At 45.2% G+C, this 17,798-nt stretch overlaps 1 protein-coding gene across 3 annotated transcripts in view; it reads left to right on the forward strand.

The window, feature by feature from the left end:
• The first annotated feature begins 6,164 nt into the window (after window positions 1-6,164).
• GRAMD1B (GRAM domain containing 1B) overlaps window positions 6,165-17,798 on the forward strand; it is a 179,728-nt gene continuing 168,094 nt past the window's right edge. For 2 of the 3 annotated variants that reach the window (XM_055306281.1, XM_055306282.1), the window contains exon 1: window positions 6,165-6,477. The gene's annotated coding sequence lies outside the window, so the exon portion shown is untranslated. The remainder of the gene's footprint in view (window positions 6,478-17,798) is intronic. The other variant, XM_055306283.1, reaches the window with a different exon arrangement.

Consider the following 17,798-nt stretch of genomic DNA (forward strand, 5'->3'; position numbering starts at 1 on the left):
TTTTTTTAGATTAAAAATATAGTCTCTTAAAAGCAGTTATTGTGAGCAAATAATCTATAAAAATGTCACTTAGTACAACACAGAAAGTTATGCACACACACAAATGTTATAATTTTGGTGTATGCACAAAATCATTCCACTTCCAGCAAATGTATACAAATGTACACAAAGGTGCCTGGCTGGCTCCAACAGTAGAGCATGTGACTCTTGATCACCTCACTCGTAAGTTCCAACCTCATGTTGAATGTAGATATTACTTCAAAAAATTTTAAATATATAGTAGATGTATGTTTATATTTTTTAATAGTTGCATTTCTCCTTTGGGTGAAAATACCATGATTTCCTTAGACTGTTAGTGGTTACCAACTTTTCACTGTTAAATAAACCATCTCTCTTGTATAAAAAATAATTATTACTGTTAAAAAAAGAAGCAAAACCTAACCAATGTGTTGAGGGTTTGCATTTTGTAGCATATTACTTAATTTTTGCAACTCAGGAAGCATGTAGTATTTTTCCTCTTTGTACACAAAGAGTTGGAACCCTAGAGAAGTAAGTAGCTTGGCTAAGTGACAGAGCGGTGACTATAGAGCTAGGATTTGTACTCAGGTCTGCTCAACAATCGAAAGCCTTCCTCCTCCAAATCACAAAAATCTTAGGATTGGAAAGTCAAAAGGTTTTAGTGTAGGACTCTCACTTCATTTCAACATGTGGCTTTGCAATAGCTCTGTGCTGTTCTATGAAAGCCCTATTCCCTGTGGATGCTATTTTCCCCTTAACTGAGTATGTTTTGTAAGCTAAGGAATTCAAAGATCTGCATCCACTCTCTTTTTCCCTTATAAGTAGAGTTTTTAGGTTGAATCTGTCTTTTTTTCAAAAAGATTTACTTATTTATTTGAGAGAGAGAGCACGCACCCATACAAGTGTGAGTGGGGTCAGGGGAAGAGGCCAGAGGGAGAGGGAAAGAGTCTTAAGCAGACCCCCCCATTGAGCATGGAGCCCAACGTGGGGCTCAGTCTCACAACCCTGAGATCATGACCTGGACTGAAATCAAGTGTTGGGCGCTCAACCGACTGAGCCACCCAGGCGCCCCTAGACTGAATCCATCCTGAGCTTGAATATTACCTGCCTGGAAAGGAGTATGGAATATCTCACTCTGCCCTGAGTTCACCTAGACCTGGGCTCTTACTACTACTGGAAGGTGGGGCACATATTTTCTGCTATCCACACCAGCAAAGGAGAGAAATGACACTTGCTTATTTATTGTCACTCCTTTTTATTCCCCTCATCCCTCTGAGTAATGTAACAAAGCATATTGTGTCAACATGAGAGATATGGAGCGCTCTGCCTTGACCTTTCCTGCATTTCCCTCACTGCATGAGTGCAGCATATCTTGAATAGAACATATCTTGAATAGAAACCTATCTTGAATAGAAAAATGGATCAACAAACATCAGGAAACATAATTATGGGAGGGGGGATATAGGAAACTTCTGCAAGAATCCAGGGACTATTTGCATATCCCATTCTTTTCTTCAGAAATTCAGAACAAATTTAAGGTTCCATTAAGCACATGGGAAGGGATCAGAGAGAAAAACGTGGAGTTTCCCTCTTTTCTTGTTAGTCACTGTTTAACCACTGACCTCTTATCATGCTTCATTGGTAGTGCAGTGACTTTGTGGCTAGCTTTTAGTGTTCCTTATTAAGATTTTTTTTTTAAAGTAAACTCTACACATAGAGCTTGAACTCACAACTCGAAGATCAAGAGTTGCATGCTCTAGCAACCGAGCCAGCCAGGCGCCCAGTGTTTTTTCTTCAAATGGTCTCATTTCTTGGCCTCGTGATGTCCATGAGGGTTCTAGATGTCACGCATACCACATGGCCTTTGTGCAAAATCCACATAGCTGCCATTGCTCTAGCTCCGCCAGAGGTTCAATTGGTATCTTATTGTTGATGTTTGTTGGTTTTTTTTTTTTTCACTCTTGCACTAGGCTCTTCTAAATTGTAGAAATAAAGAAAAATGGCTTAGCTTTGGTTCAAAGAGGATTTTCCCCTGCAGCTGATTTTACTATAACATATAGCTTAATATAAAACCTAGCGTTCTGAATACAGTTAGTCTTCAAAGTGGATTAGGGTTGTAGTGCTTTGGGCATCTATGAGGCATTAGTTACAGTACATTGCATTAACTTTACCAGTTGCTTCTCCCATAATGAAAGGGATACAGAGATCACCTGCTTGAATGGACGACCCAAATGCTATCTTTTAACTTCTGTTGAGTATGATGGAGATGATAATTGAATGGCAAAACCACTCCCATTGTAAGGAAGCAATAGAGCGTTCTCTGGGTCCTTTAGAAAAGACAAGCACAGACATTGGAGACGCTGAAAGCCAGGTCCTTTTCATGCCAGTGGTAATGGTAACAATAATGATCACAGCAGTACAAATTGTCACTCTTTCCACCTCCCCCCTTCTCCAGAGCCTTAAATTAAGTAAACCTGTATTTTAACCTCTTAAATTGACTTTAGTCTTTACCAATCTCTGTGTGCGTTTGTGTGTGTTATACGTGTGTCTGTGTGTGAGTGAGGAGCTACTGAAATGATCAGTGGATTTCATACATGCAGCGTGGGTGGCGCTCTGTAGAGCAGATTTTTATAGTGCTCGGTGGTGTGTGTGTGATGTGTGAGTGCAACCAGACATCCCGTTACTACACTAGTAATGAACCGTTACTACATACCCGTTACTACACTAGTGATGAACATGCAATGCCTCTGCACGTGACCACAGGCATAAAAATAATGCAATCATGGATTTCACTTAGCGTTTACCGTGTGCTCGGGACTGTGTGCTCAGTGCTTTATGTGTATCATCTTGTTTCTCTTTCACGACAAGCCCAGGAGGTGGTACTTAGTCTGGTTCTGCACCTGGGTCCACTGAGGCACTGAGAGATTCATTAACTTGTTAGTACATGGGGGCTCCAGGATTTGAACACAGACGTTCTCGTGCCAAACGCTTATACTTATTTGCACTTAATTGCTGGGTTATACCGTTTCCCATAAGTGAGGAAATAAATGAGTATTACATGTTTGATATAATTGAAAAATATGCTGTAAATGTCAGGGATATGCAAATATGTCTGCCAGTTTGGGAATTCATATGTCCAAGATTTGTATCTGCACATACTGAATTTATATTTATTTCAAACCAATCATGGGGTGGATATTAAGAAGGTATGTGATATTTTGTACAAGGCACATGCAGTAACTGTGTATTCTAGGTGTATGAATGAACTGTCAAGTCAGATATCAACTTAGGACTATTATGCTGACATTTTTTTTAAGATTTTATTTATTTATTCATGAGAGACACACAGAGAGAGATAGAGACCCAGGCAGAGGGAGAAGCAGGCTCCCTGCAGGGAGCCCGATGCGGAACTGGATCCCAGGACCCCGAGATCACGACCTGAGCCAAAGGCAGATGCTCAACCACTGAGCCACCCAGTGCCCTTATTATGCTGACTTTTAAGACTGAGACCCTTCCATACCACAGAGGAGACCAAGCTAACCATGGGAGAGCATCAACTCTAACTTCACTTGTCTAGTTTGAACTCCAGCCCAGCTGCTGATAGCTGTATATCTTTTTAAAGAAACGTATTTATGCATTTTTTGAGTAATCTCTACACCCAGTGTAGGGCTTGAACTCATGACCCCAAGATCAAGAGTCAGGCACTTCACCAACCGAGCCACCCAGGGGCCCCTAGCTGTGTGTCCTTGAATGACCTCTCTGAGCCTCATTTTTTTCCTCATTTGGAAATGTGGATAACAGCTAATTCATTGGGTCGATGTGAGGACTAATTGGGATGGAGCCTGATTCTTAGTAAGTGTGCAATAAATGTTAACTAGTCTTACTATGATTGTGCTCAGCTATTGATCTAATTTAAATCAAATTGTCTTTCTACCTTCAGTATAGAACTTGGGTATGTAAGTTTGTTCTTTAAAACATCTCCCCTCAGAAAACAAGTAACTTGTTTCTGGACCTGAGCCAACCACTTACCCATATGAGGTACTTAGTGCCAGCAAAATGGAAAATGAAATATTTTGACAATGTGCGATGGTCCCGAGGTAGGACATAAGACGGTGCTATTAGTAAAACAGTAACAGGAAGGATGAAGTAGTTTAGCTTTTAGAAGTGTGTGTGGTAACTTCTGTAAATCTAAAACTGTTCTTGAAATAAGGTTCATTTTTTTTTTCAAAAGTCATGGTAATGTGTTTCTGGGCTCAGCTCTCCCCCAGTTAATGGATCGACTTCATCTTTTGTAGCTCAGCAAACAAGCTAACAAAGGCAGTCACAGGGTAGGCACTTCTTGAGCTTGGTGTCTTATTTATGAAATGTGGGGCTTGGCTTCCTCTGAGGCATGTGTCTGCTTTGAAACTCAAATCAGGATTGGCAGACATCCTCTGGGCAGGAAATGATGGAAGGGGATGGTAATGTTCTCGAGTGTTGGGGAGCACCCGAACTCAAGTCAGCCTGGGTTTCAAAAGAGTGTAGGATGAACTCTCTCCTCTCAGGGATGGTTAAACGGAGGCCATCACCAATAAGAGAAAGAGGATTGATTAAGCTCAACCCGGGGTGTTAAGAGTGGGTAGGTAAGCAGCTGTTTCCAAATGCATTCTTGTTCTGTTCTTTCATTGCTCCCCAAAGATCCATAGTCCAAACCCTCTTACCTAAGAAACCTGAGCTTTTAATTAATCAGGAATGACTGTCCTGGGCAAAGAGCAATATAGTTCCAGGTGACTTCTCCTGAGACCTCCTCTATGATGTAGTGGGTGTGACGTGATAATCTTAGGGAAATTATGACCGTATTCAGAGCTGTCTCTAGGGATCCTGCCGGGCCGAGACCAATGATGTTCTTCAGCCTTTGCCTCTCCAGAAGGGTTTTGCAGTGGAGTAGCAATCTCCAGAGAGCTAGGAGCTGGGAAACAAATTGCTTTAGCTTCCTTCTAACCTGTGTTGCCTTCCTGGCTTACCCCCCCCCAACCCCATCATTTATTCATTCACACATGTTTATGGAGCATATATCCTGTATGAGGCAGCAAGCTCTGTAACAGGCTGACAAAGATGAGTGGGGCATATATCTTGCCCAGATGGCAGTTACAGTCTGAGGGGAGGTAGGAAATGCACATCAATAATTATGATACAAGACGATAATGATGTGTTGAAAAGCAGAGTGGGTAAACTGCTCCAAGGTTGTTTTTGTTTCTAAAGATTTATTTATCTTAGAGAGAAAGCATGAGAGAGAGAGTGGGAGGCAGGGTAGAGGGAGAGGGAGAAAGAGAATTCCCACCTCCATGCAGGGCTCCAGCCCATGACTCCAAGATCACGACCCTGAGATCATGACCTTGAGATCACAACCCTGATATCATGACATGAACTGAAACCAAGAGTTGGTCACTTAATGGACAGCACCACCCAGGCACCCTGCAAGGTTTTTTTTTTTTTCTTTTTAAAGTACTTGTAAGGATTGATTTAAATGAATATGGAGGACATTCTCAAAGGAGAAAATAAGCCACAAGGGGCAATGGGGAAACCAAGAATATGTGCAGACTTGCTACAGAACCTTGGAATCTGCTTGAATTTTAGACCTGAAAATGCCCTCTAAGGTCATCTGGTCTCTACCTCAATGTGAGAATGTCCCCAGCAGGTTCAGTCTCTGCTTGAATAGCTCCATTGATGGGGAACTCGCCATTTATTTTTGAAGTAACAGTGTCTGGTCACTGAAGGAAGTAGGGGAATCTTTAAGAATGGTATGTGTGTGTGTGTGAGAGAGAGAGACAGAGACAGACAGACAGAGACAGAGAGACAGAGACAGAGAGACAGACAGAGAGAGAGAGAGATGGTGGTGGGAGGGAGACAGAGGCAGGGCAGTCACCTAGTTTTGGTATCCTAGTATCCTAGGCTCTGCCTGAAGGACAGTGGGACCAAGGAGTGCTGACTGGCTGTTCTTTGAGTGAAGCTGGGGAGATTTTATTATGCTGAAGATGGAGCTTAATGTCCTGGTTTCAAGGTCCAAGGAGGCAAGGGTGAACTTGCACAGAAGGAGACCACGTGAGCAAGCCTTCAAGAACGGAGACTTTGCTCTGGCCAGCAAGATTTAAGCCAGTGCCTTACTATATCCCGAAAACAAGTCAGATTTACCTTTGGAAGCTAAATTAGAACCTGAAGACCACAGAGAAGGGGCTTCCAAGGGTGTTTTAGTAAGTGACCATTTCAGCAGGGGGTGGCAAGGTTTGTTCAAAGCAAACCAGGTTAGTGGAGCCTCGGGCTGCCCCCCCTCGTGAGAGGCCCACTGTCCCCTCCGCCTCCACGTGCTTGGGGGAGGTAGGACCTTCCTGCAGACAACCCTCAATTACAGGAGTTGCTGGGCTCCAGCACTTGGAGATCTCTGCTAACTTACCTCAGATGGACAGGTAGACTTCTTAACAGGTAAGAGGTATTAGAAACATTTGGGGACAAATTAGGAATGAGGGCTATACTGATGTTACTGGTTGCAAATAGGAAGCTGCATATGTGGCCTGAGCATGCCATTAAAAATAGTTCTTGCCTGTCTGACTCAGGCTAAAAAGCATCCGACTCTTGATTTCGGGGTTGAGTTCAAGCCCCACGCTGGGTGTAGAGATTACTAAATAAATAAATAAAGTTTAAAAAACTATGTATTTCTAGAAAGTAAGCTCTGTTTAATATTTGGGATAGCATTTCTTTGAAAAATATTTAGAATTCAATAGGAACCCCCAAGGGAACGGCTGTTGACTTGGCGGCATATTTTAGCTAGGACACAAATAGAAACTGAATTAAACAGGGAAACGAAGTGATTGGTTTGCAGAACGGCAATCCCAAATATTAATCTGTTGACCAAATTGCAAATCAGGTCAAAGGCTTCATTTAAAAAATGATACAACCAGCTTGAATGGTGACTGGAAAGATATATTGTTATAAGAAGTTGAAATGGAGGAGCTCCTGGGTGGCTCAGTTCAATAAGCATCTGCCTTCAGCTCAGGTCATGATCTCAGGGTCTTGGGATCCAGCCCTGCGTCCGGCTCCCTGCTCAGTGGGGAGTCTGCTTCTCCCTCTCCTGCCTGCTGATCCCTTTGCTTGTGTGTGTGTGTGTGCTGTCATATAAATAAATAAGTAAATAAGTAAGTAAATAAATCTGTCTTTTAAAAAAACTCTTTTAAAAAAGTCGAAATGGAGTAATATGACAGAGTGGAGAAAACACTGGTTTTGCATTCAGAATCCCTGAGTTTGAATCCCATCTTGACACTTAAAATTCTTAATCTCTCTGGGCCTCAGTTTCCTCTATTGCTAACATGGAAAAAAGGGCACTTAACTCGTTGGATGTTTCGAAGGCCTCTGGAGAAAAGACAGTGCTTGGCTCAAGAAATCCTAGGTGAATCGGAAAATCTTTAGGACCCTGGAACATTCCTAATCTACACTTGGTTGATTTTGTATTTGGTGCAAGTCCTCATTATTATATATTGGCTTTGAACCCCAAGGGTACGACCCTATAAATTGATTATTTAGAGATATACTTTTATTAAGTGGTGGTGTTGCAAAGTTGTGTGTAAATCAGGTAATATGTAAAATGCATTTGGGAAACTCCCCACATAAAGGAACTCCCTTTGTGTAAGCCAAGAGGCCTTTCCAAAAGCTTTCCAAAAGAACTGTTCTATTACATTTTTTGTGCAGATCTCCACGTCTACATGTTGGGATTAGTTCTATCAAGGTATTTCATTAACTCCTTGCTGTGTGTGGGCTTATGAGGAAATGAGACGCACGTGGGATGGGTGCAGACAAAAGCAGAATGAGCATTTGGACTCCCTAGTGCAATTTGTTTTTTAATTCTTCTTAGAAGTAAAAATGCTACCTCTCAAATCTATACCAGAAGTGATCAAGGTAAAATATGGCTAAAATATGTTTGATTTACAAAAAGCATTTTCAATTTCAGCCTTGTGACTTGGTCTAAAATTTCTCTTGTCAGAGCCTCAGTTTCTCAGCTGTGAACCTGGCTGGGATGGGGCGGAGGAAGGACAGATCAAATATCTAATGAAATTGGACTAAATTTCTAATGTTTCTTGCATGCCTACAATTCGATGACCTCAGGAAGCTTTAGGGCTCATACATTTTCCAGCTGTCAGACGGAGTTAATATATGTCTTCCAAAAGTACCAGATTACTTCAGGGGAGTGATTGAGGATATGGGAAATTGGGCTCATTCTTTTCCTGGATATAGGGAGAAACAAGGCCATTCGACATTCAGGGACATGTTTTATGTTTATTTGGACACTATCAACTTACTTAGCAGGTGGCTTCCTCCTAGAATGTGCCTTACTCATTTATTAATTGAATAAAAATGTTTGTACATGTAAAGAAACAATCTATTTGAATGGGTTCCTTTTGTAAAAACAAATGATTTGGGACCTGGGGAGCTCAGCTGTTGAGCATGTGCCTTCGGCTCAGGGCTTGATCCTGGGGTCCCGGGATGGAGTCCCACATCGGGCTCCCCACAGGGAGCCTGCTTCTCCCTCTGCTTGTGTCTCTGCCTCTGTCTTTGTGCCTGTCATGAATAAATAAATAAAATCTTTTTTAAAAAATAAAAAAAATGATTTATATTATATGAATGATCATTCTGACGTGTACATTTTAGAAACCTGTGTTTTCATACACTAGGATTGCTTAAAGCAAAGTAGACCTTTCTAGTTCATAGACTCTAGAGCTACAATAGAGTGTAGAGCTCACCCAGTGTAACCAATCCCCAGATCTCAATTTCAGGGCATGTAAAATACCGTGCAGTCATTGAATTGAGGCGAATTATGAGGGCAGTGGTCCAGAGTGTCAGCAACTTAGAAGAAGGGTTGGGGGGCAGAATGCAAGCCCAGGGGACGCCTGCCACTGGGGACAGCTTGAGGGCAGAGTACAGCCAGGGAAACAAACGGGCTATTCCTGAAGAGTGGGAACACCTGACAGCGTGACTTTCATTAAGGCAAGAGCTCACAGTAAATGCAGAATTTTACAGGAATTAATTATTTACAGTTACTCCCTCCAGATACATTCCTTGCAGAAAGATCAACAACTCAGGGTGCAGTGGGGATGGTTGTGCAAAGCCAGATTACAGGGGCTGCCACTGAAAATCCTCCACTGAGCCCCCACTCTTCAACTCCTTTTTGGAGTCCTAAGAAAATGATTCTAAATTTTCTTGGGTGAAATGGTATGTAAAGGCTAGTATCCAACTGATGCTTGGCAAACAGGCCATTGTTTCCCATCAGAACTAAGCAAGTTTTACAATTGCAGCATTTGTGTCTCAAGGAAGTTACCACAGTTCCGTTCAACCCTGGGAGCAATTTGGAGCACAGTGTGCAAACGCCTCTACTCTCTGAGTCTTGGTTTGCTTGTCTGTAAAAGGGGTTATCTTCTGACTTAGGGAAAGTGAAATGGCCGGAATTCTTGTCAGAAATAAAAGCCTACAGGGGTTGCTTTAGCACTTGAAAGGAATCCTTTTCTACCTTTGGAGCCTTTCTCACTGAGTTAAGCTTCTAGCTCTTTGAGTCTCTGGGTCTTTGTTTGCAAAGCCATTTATTATCTGTGAAGCTTTGCCTTTTTGATATGGAATTTCAGTAAAAGTCTGTAACCTGCCTGTGTCCAGTTTCCTATTATCTCGAACAGAAGAAACAGTGGAGATAAAATGATGGGTTCGTTCTTGGAAATCTCCGTTCCATCATTCCAGAATTTTGTGATCACCACGATGTAAACTCCCTCAGGGCACAGACTTGCTTTTGTGAGTCCCTGTTTTCCAGCATCCAGAACACAGTGTACCCAATAAACATGTTTGGATGGGTGAATGAAGGAAGATTTATAGTAGATACATTCTCTTGTTCTCAGCCCTCACCCAACTGAACATTATGATCCAAACTGTTCTTTTGTAATTTCAAGAATATACCATGCTCTCCGGGTGCCTGGGTTTGTTTGAGTGTCCCGCTATAGATTTCAGCTCAGGTGGTGATCTCTGGGTCCTGGGATTGAGCCCTGCATCCGGCTCTGTGCTCAGCACAGAGTCTGCTTCTCTCTCTCTCTTTCTGAAGTAAATGAATAAAAAATAAAATCTTTAAAATATATATACCACGCTCCCTTTCATACCTCAGTGTCTTTGCATGTGTGGCCTCTCTGTCTAGAAGCATGTCCTTCCTTTACCCGGAAAGATCCTCTGCTGACCTTCAACCTTGGGTAGGTACTGTCTCCCCCACGAAGATCTTTCTGGATCAAGATCTCTCTCTCCTCTGGGTTCACACTGCATTTGACACATGCCTCTACTGAAGTGGCTTTTCTTATCAAACTGTAGTTCTTGGATTGGTTTTCTGCTCTCCTCTCCCGCCCAAGGTTTGAAGCAATGGAGGCCAGTGTCATCTCTGATAGGTGTTCAAAAATCATGTTTCAGAATAAATGGTTTCATAGAAACTTTTCAGGAGGCCTTCACAGTACCCAGTATTGTGGAATGCTTAGAGTCTGGGCATATTAATGCTTTTTGATTGATTTGCTAGATTACCAGGTACTCCACCATGCTTCAGTTTTCTTAGCAGATACAGGCTGAACTCTGTCTTCAATGGCATAATCGTAGTCACGTTTTGTTCCTCTGAAACGTAGCATCTACCAACAATACAACACAAATACACAAAAATTAAAAGGAAAAAAAACTCGATATCCCTATGCCCTAAATGTCCCCCACTCACCTCTCTCTCTCTCTCTCTCTCTCTCTCTCACTCTCTCACACACCACACACACACACACACACACACACACACACACTGCTTTTCACAGTCCAGATGAAGGTCTTAGAAGAATGTTTAACACAGTAGATGTTCAATGACTATTTAAAAATGGATATTGGGACACCTGGGTGATTCAGTCAGTTAGGAAGATGTCTGGCTCTTGATTTTGGCTCAGGTTGTGATCTCAGGGTTGTGGGACTGAGTCCTGTGTCGTCGGGCTGCACGGAGTTTGCTTGAGATTCCCTCTCCCCCTCCCCCTGCCCTTCTCCCCTCTTGCACTCTCTCAAAATAAAATAAAATCTTAAAAAAAATTAGATGTCACTCACTTGCTTCACTGCCTAATTTCTGGAAGAAGTGGTGTAACTTTGCAAGCCTCCATTCATACTTCCTCTACTCACTCTTGAACTTCTGCCCATAGCATTTCTTCTCTGGCTGCTCCACTGCAGTTTTTCTCTTGGAGGTCACCAGTGACCTAATTATAAAATCTAATGGAATTATCTCAGTCTTTCCCCTGCCTGACTTCATTATAGCCTTTGGCATCATTTATCTTTCTGAAATGTGTGGTGTAGTTGAAAAAAACCATGAGTTTTCCAGTAGAGAGACCCTAGCTGAAAGGTGTGCCCATCCTCTACTTGCTAGATGGGTGAACTTGGGCAAGTCGCCTTTTAAAATCTCTCATCATCCTAAAATGGAGTTTTGAAATCTCTTTCTCGGGGTGGCTGAGAGGGTTACCTGGGATTTTGTGTGTGAACACTTAGCCCCAGCGCCTGGCTTTCAGTAGGCATTCAATAAATGTTGGCACCTTTCCTCCCCTTTACTTCCGAATCATCCCTCATTCTTGGTTTTCCTCCAATCTATATCTACGAATAGATCTTCACAGGGCTTTTCTTTTCCTTGTCCACCTCTTCTTATTCCACATTTTTCTCCTGCCCTATTTCAGATTTTCCCCCATCTTTTACCTGAACTCTTTGCCGTGTGTATAGCCGATATTCCAAAAATATGAAACACTGAATATGAGCCTCCAGATTGGACTCTGTGTGTCCCATATTTTGTTCCTCCACTCCATATTTCACAGTCCCTAGAACTGATGGTCTTCAAACACAGGTGGATAATATCATTCCCCCTGCAACAAACAAACAAAAAATTTGAATAGCATCTTTATTTTTTTAAAGATTTTATTTATTCATGAGAGACACACAGAGAGGGAAGCAGAGACACAGGCACAGGGAGAAGCAGGCTCCATGCAGGGAGCCCGATGCGGTACTCGATCCCGGAACCCCAGGGTCATGCCCTGGAGGATCACGCCCTGAGCCGAAGGCAGGCTCTAAACCGCTGAGCCACCCAAGGATCCCAGCATCTCTTTGTTTAAAGAATGAAATCTAAACTTTGAACACTTACCAGTCTGATTCTCATTTGGCCTCATCTCCTCTGTGTCCCTCCATAGACCCTTAACTTACTGCTCCCTATTTTCAAAAAATGCTTCATGAGTCTTGACCCCTCAGTGCCTTTATTACAACTGTTTCTTTATGGGCAGCCTGGGTGCTCAGCGGCTTAGTGCTACCTTCAGCCCAGGGTGTGATCCCAGGGTCCTGGGATCGAGTCCCGCATTGGGTTCCCCACAGAGAGCCTGCTCCTCCCTCTGCCTGTGTCTCTGCCTCTCTCTCTGTGTCTCTCATGAGTAAATAAATAAAATCTTAAAGAAAAACAACTGTTTCTTTATTCGAGAATGCCTATTCTTCTTTTCTACTGGAATTCGTACTTTATCTTAGGTACCGATGCGTCCACAGAGCCAGCCTCCACCACCTCTTTCCCTCTAGTTAAAATGTAGCGATCTTCCCACTTCTCACACCTCTTTTTCACTTATATTTTGCACTTAATTAATCCTGCCTTGCTCCACCGTGTGCTTCAGTGCACAAACCACGCCTTCTTTGTCTTGCTGCACTCTTAGCACTTGGTAAGGAACCTCACACAGTGCTCTAGCTTAACAGCTACTTGTAGAATTAAACTTGAGTTGGAAGTCAACAGGTATAGTCCTGCTTCCTCACGGGGGTATCCTCAGGGGACTTAATTCAGGATAACAGAGACTCACGTTTACAGACCACTTACTCTGTGCCAAGCACTGTTCGAAGTGTCCTATGCTGTTCGAGTGCTCACGACAACCCAGGGGGGAGATGTTATTAATCACTATGATCTTACAGGTGAGGAGACTGTGATGGAGAAATTAAGCAACCTACTCCCAAACCAAACAGTTAGTGAGTGGTGGAAAGGGGTCTAAAGCTCAGATAGCATGCCTTGGGCCTGTGCACTTCGTCACGAGGTTGGAGTGCCGATGGCATTTGCCACTTCCAAGGAAAGCAGCGTAATACTCAGACCATGCCACCTGCAAGGACAGCAAGGAGACAGATAGGGTGACGTCAGGAAGTTTCTTCCGGCCTTGGTTTGCACAAAGACCGTCCTTGTAAGGCTCAGAGTACAAGAAGATGATGTCTGCTGTGCCTTGGTATCCCGGTGTCAAGAGCACAGGGCAGCCAAATGTTGTTGTGCAAAAAAGTCTTCTTTGACTCTTAAGCCTTTTGATGAGCAGTTAAACCAGGGAGGCTTATCTGGTGACCGTCTTTCTCCCGAGGTGGCGTCATTGTTCACCCTGGCCCCTGCTAAAAGCTGGCGGAAGTGCTTTGCCAACCTCAGGCATTCCTGGTGGCTGAGAGGCCAAGCCAGCGCCCTGTCCTAGGGACCTGAGACTCCACGCAGGCCTCGTGCCATTTCCTTTCTCTTCCTCAGAAGGAGATGCTGGGCCTGGTGGCTGGCCAGCTGTGGTTTTATTGAGATTTGTTCAGCCAGCACGCTCTGGCCTCCTCTGACCACACAGATCCTGTGCGGTTTCCCCTGACGTCTTGGCCAGCTAGTACCTCCTCGGGGAAATGAGGTAGGGATTACTGAAAGGAACAGAATGCAGATGGCAGGTCTGTGAGGCCCCAGCTTCTTTCCAGCTCTTCCTCTTGCTCCTGTCTCCCCACTCCTGGCTCCTTGTCCCGTCACCACCCTAGTGACAAGTCCCCGATTTTCTGTCCCATCATGCAAGACATTACAGTCGTTTATGGGTTTCAGGGAGGTGTTTAGGATCCAGTAATCAAGATGCATAAATGAACTGCCTTTTTTTTTTTTAAAGAGAGAATCTGGGGCCTCACAGATCCTTGGTGGGGGGGTGGGGGACTGGGCCTTTAAGACATCATCTCTTTCCTGCCACTGCCTTTAACTAAGCTCCATTTACCTTTAAAGATGTTCAGAGAAAGCCATTCTACCCATCGTTGGTCATACATTCCAGTCCCTAACTGGATTTACTCTCAATAGATGTTTATCATCCAACCTGAATCTCCCACACTGAGCTTTACACTCACTTCCTCTTGCTGGCTGCACAACGAGAGCTAGAAGGTAGGACCTCCCATCCTTCACTTTGCATTTGAAGAAGGATAATAACCCCGCGCCACAGCATCATTCACATTTCTGTCCTTCCAGCTTCTCTGGTAGTAACAAGGTCCACTCGGTGCATGCCTGCTGCCTGCTTCTTTCCCTTCCTTGTACACAGGCCAGCCCTTGGGTTTGGAAGTTCCCTCGTCCCAAGCTTGCCGGTGGGGACCCTCTGGCTTGTGGCAGCAGTGTTGAGGGGGACACTCCTGGCTCGGGTCTTGGGAGTTGCCAGCCCCTGGCACCCCTTGGGCAGTTGGGATGGTGGGTCCCTGGGGTCTGGCCCTTTGCACATCAGTGGGATAGGCACTCAGGAGAAATCTGGCTTCACAGCTAGTATTTTTCACTTAGGTTCCCTCCTGAAGTTTTGGCTGAAAACCAGACTATAGTTAGTGGGTCTCCAGAAGTAATGGACAGGTGTTCGGTGTCTTGTGTCTGCAGGAAAAGGGAGCCTGAACAGCTGAGCATAAACAACAGTTGCTTGGTAATATGAGCTCCTTTCATTTAAAGTCAGAGGCCTGGCTGCGGCTGGGGGAAGGGAGGCCAGGTTGTTCTGGCCACCACCTGTCTGGGAGGCCAGAGGTGAGGTCAGCTTCCCGGAGAGAACCACAGAGTCTTCTCGGAGCCAAATGTGGGACAGCGGCAGGGAGAGGAATGCAGGGGCTGAGATTTTGAAGTCCTGACCCCCATGCCGCCAGCTGCTTGGGGAAATGATTTTTCAGCATTCTGTGTTTCCATTTGCCTACTTGTCAGTGGATGGAACTGAATAGCGGCCGAGAGCTTCGTGATACACCCAGCCGGTGAGGGCTGGTAAAATTTGGGTGCCACGGGGGACCCCCTGCTTTCCAGAGCTGATAGAGTTGCTGAGATTCCGGTGGCCTCCAATGGGCTCCCCAAGACCTGGGTTCAAGTTCCGGCTTTGTCTTTGAGACGATTATTATTTATCTGTGACCTTGGATAAAGTTTTGTCTCACTCCTAGGTCGCTGGGAAGATAAAATAGTATGTAGGGACGTCCTTTACAGAAGCGTAAAGGTTACTATGCCACAAAACACCCGGGATACCGAAGAGAATCTAAGAGAGGAGAAACTTGGTTCTTCCCTCAACACGCTTGTTGTCTGTTTAACAGTAAGGATGGCTCGCCATCGTAGGGGCTCTCATTTCTCAAAGCAGTTCCCCCTTTATCATCTCACTGGGTCATGCCATGGTTAAAAAAAAAAAAAGACAAACAGGTGGCAGGGGGCCGGAGGATGTGGTTTGAACAGGGTTTTAGTGGATAAAGGCTTGAAGGAAAGAAGGCAGCAGTATGCAAGGACAGTGCTGGGGACCTGCGGTCCTCTGGGCATCTGCTTGCTGCTCAGCCAAGTGAAACCATTTCAGATTTCGTTTGGAGGAGGTTTTCCCTCAGGCCAGGTGAAATGTAAATGATCATTCTCAACTACTGCTGTGCCCAAGGCTTAAATTAAATCTCCCAGGATTTTTAGATTTTAGGTCCAGAATCCTATTGTGGGTGGGAAAAGCGGCTGCAGTGGGTGGGAAGAGGGAGCCTGGTGACTTTAATTCCTTTTAGGAGGCATCCATTTAAATTCAGAGTGCTCAACTTGGGGGGGGGGGCAGGTCCCCCTGTGAATCCCCCCCCCCATACCCATCAATTCGATTAGCCCTGTGTTGTGGATCATCATGTTCGTGTTTGTGTGTTTGCTTTGTGTTGTTTGGCTTGGGAAGTTACTGGATCCCCTGCAAAGCACTCATCCTTGGAGGAAGTCCAGGGCAGTGAGCAACTGGCGCCTGGGCTTAACTCCCTATCCTGAAGTTTGGAGTTGCCATCATGCACCCTCAGCATCCCCCCGGGGCCGGAAGAAGCATTCTGTTCCTTGCCAGGCCGGACACCTGAAGGGGGTTTCTCCTTTCTGTGTCATGTCCGGGAGTTAAAAAAGTGATACCAAACCACCTTTGAGGGAGCCAATGGCCGGATGTGGAGAGTCAGAAATAAGACGAGCCAATGTTCCGGGGAGTCATTTACAGGTGGGCCTGGCCTTGGCTTTCCGGCCACAGTACCTCTGTCCCCCAGTGCAAAACTTACTTCCCTTGGTTTCCTGGCCTCTTGGACATTGTGCAATGTCCTGAAACCTTGAGCTCCCCTCCGTGGGTCATTCCAGGGCGTGATGGACCGACCCATGGCCAGTTGTCATACTTGATGTCTCACTGGCCTGCAGGGACATATTTTCTTGCAGTGAGTTCTTGTAGTCTTTGAGAAATGTGCTATTTGTTCAGCGTTGGGACACTCATGAAATGTTCCTGCATCCTCCATGCTGGTGGGGAAGCTGGGCATCAGCTCTTCACTGGAAATTGGACTCATAGAGAGGGGCAGAGAAGAAATCGAATCGAATTGTGGATTCAACGATGCATTCTTCTGTGCTCCTCCTGGTCTATCTGAAAGCTACTGACTCTACTTTGTGGAGGGGCGATTAGTGGAGAGGCTTATGCTCTGGACTGGGAGGGAGGAGAATGGACCATACAGCCTCTGCTCTAGAAGCTGGGCTGGTTTAGGCTCAGTCCCAGTGGAGAATCCTCGTTCAAGTGGATCAGTTCTCGGGCCAGGCTCTCAGGGCTGAAGGTACTTGGGTCTAGGGAGTGAGTGGGTCAGCCTACCTTCAGACACTGCCCGGGCTGATTCACTTCCCGGGTTCCATGACCTGGGGGACATCTTAGACTTTCTGTGACTCAGTCCATACCCCTTGCAGGTTGAAGCAGAATTGAATCATCCCCCAGGAACACAACTCCCGGGGGCTTTGCTGGATGCTTTGCCTTCTGGGTGCTCACCTTCCAATAACTTCATTGTGTGCTTGGGATGGGGCTACAGTATTGACAGGGCAGCTCAAGATGGAGAGGGATCAGTCCCTCTTTCCTTGCTGGTCCTGTGTGTCCTGTGTCTCCCAGATCCTATTGTCTGTCCTTCCTCCGTAAGTCATGTCTGCTGTCCTCAGCTTATTCCACAAGAGAACCCTTCTCTCCTCTCAACTGGTCATTTTGGAAGCAGCCTCCAGGGAACCTGCCGGGAGGGGAGGGGGGAAGGGACTCTGACTACGCCCAGCCTTCCCGTGCACCTGCCTGCCCTCCCAAACGATTCAAAGAAAGCACTTTTTCTTCGAAGACATCCTGCTGGAAATGAAAAGCCCCCTGCTTCCCCCTCAACCCTGGGTCTTGGGTGGCCTTGGGGAGTGAGGACTGAATTCCTGATTCCTCCCTTCCCCCAAAGAAAAAGCTGGGCGTTAGACTAATGGGAGCTTGCCTGGCCAATCGGTGCTTTGAGAAAGTTTGGTTTGTGATCCTGTTTCATTAGGCTGATTGGAGCAGCCCGTGCGCGGAGGCAGAGTCCCTCCCCAAGGGATTCCGCGCTCGGCTGCCCCGGCCGTCGCTGCCGGTGCGTGCCCTTTCTGGACAGAAGTGGCCTCCCCTCCCCTCCCTTGGCTCCCCCCTCCTGCTCTTTTGTGTTTTTATCCAGTGTCTCGCTTCCTCTCTCTC

Source organism: Nyctereutes procyonoides, unplaced genomic scaffold (assembly GCF_905146905.1).
Source record: "Nyctereutes procyonoides isolate TBG_1078 unplaced genomic scaffold, NYPRO_anot_genome, whole genome shotgun sequence".
NCBI classification, from domain to species: domain Eukaryota; kingdom Metazoa; phylum Chordata; class Mammalia; order Carnivora; family Canidae; genus Nyctereutes; species Nyctereutes procyonoides.